The sequence below is a fragment of the Buceros rhinoceros genome, unplaced genomic scaffold (genome assembly GCF_000710305.1).
Source record: "Buceros rhinoceros silvestris isolate BGI_N320 unplaced genomic scaffold, ASM71030v1 scaffold20351, whole genome shotgun sequence".
NCBI lineage: Eukaryota > Metazoa > Chordata > Aves > Bucerotiformes > Bucerotidae > Buceros > Buceros rhinoceros.
Window position 1 is genome coordinate 30,333 of NW_010395073.1, and position 1,448 is coordinate 31,780.

Sequence of the window (1,448 nt, forward strand, 5' to 3'; positions counted from 1 at the left end):
CATCCAAGCCCATCTTTCTCTGTCATCTCGTTACAGCGTGCTCATGCTTCTGTGTGAGCTCATCGTTAGACGTTTTTTAAAAAGATCTATTATATATAAAAATATATATGTATTGAAAGGTGCTAATCAACCTCAAGCAGGTCACGTGACTGGTCATGCGGATCTCAAAATCATATCAGATTTTTTAAGAAATCTTCGATATATGCAGATGTTATACAGAATTTCTTACCAGTGTAATAATGCTATACTGATGAGTAAACAATCCTGCGGGCTTTGAAGGACGAGGTCAGCAATATTTCCCACCATGGCTTGGGGGAGAAAAGGGTAGTTTTGTCTCCTTTTTGTACACGGCATAATGCACAACGCCGGTTTGTCTAGCTCTGAGTAGCTGTTGCTTAAAACTCTAGGTGAAAGGGTGTCGTACAAACTGTAAAGGCGTGCTTTGGAAGGAGGTGACGCCAGACCCTTCTGGACCAGAGTTTTGTATCACTAATTAAAAAACTGTTACGAGTCTGTGGTGAATCAGATTGTGTGAGGGTTTCTTTACATGATGGGAATAATCAGCCTCCCTGCAGTGTTTCTAGGGCACCTACCTCTCAGCACCCGCGTGCTGAAAACGCCATGGATCGTTTCTGTGTCGTCGTGGGTTTTTGTACAAACCCTGCAGTTCACTGTGACGCGCTGGGGCAGGAGAGGGCTGACGGCTTCAGGCGGATCAGCGATTGCTCTCACCACGGTCATTCCCTGGGGGTTATGGCTTGTACCCTTGTAGATAGGTGTTGCTGGGTTTAGAGACAGAGTCCCAATTTAGTGTCCTAATTTGGGGTACTGTAGGAGACGTTCAGGTACAGCCAAGGAGCGAGCTTTGCTGGTTTTTAATGAAGTCGGAATGCTGATTTTTTTTTTTTTTTTATGAGCACTACTCGGTTTGCCTTACTCATTAATGAAATTGTTCGAGGGTTTTTTTTTTAAATTCTATTGCTCACTGTTCCTAAAAACTGAGTTAGACACCACAACCGTAGACTTGATCACTCAGTCACGCTCCAAGTGGCCTTCCTTCTGCCCGGCCTGCCGTAGCGCTGACGTTCCCCGGCTCGGCCCCGATGCTGCTCAGCGCAGGGGAGGGCACACTCAAGTCTGACCTCAGAGACACTAGTAGACCGAGGCAGTCGGATCCATTTGCACACCCTGGCGTTTGTATACGGACCTCTCTACTTGTCTTCAACCGCGCGGGTTGGTAACTTGTTGTCTGGAGTAGGTTACATCTCTTCTGTGTGTTAGACCGAACCAAAGACGCCTCCAGCCATGCCCAAATGCTGCTCCTAAAGCCTGCCTTCCAGTCCTTCCCAAAGCCCTGCAGGATTAAAGGTGTTAACTTTTTTATTTTTGTACAGTTTCTAACTGATTTTTGCTAGTGATGTTAATTGAATTAAGTTTATTTGGGGAGT

General features: G+C 45.8%; 1 protein-coding gene across 1 annotated transcript in view; it reads left to right on the forward strand.

The window, feature by feature from the left end:
- Positions 1-1,448, forward strand: part of AMMECR1 (Alport syndrome, mental retardation, midface hypoplasia and elliptocytosis chromosomal region gene 1) — a 12,949-nt gene that overhangs the window by 11,051 nt on the left and 450 nt on the right. The gene's annotated exons all lie outside the window — the stretch shown is intronic.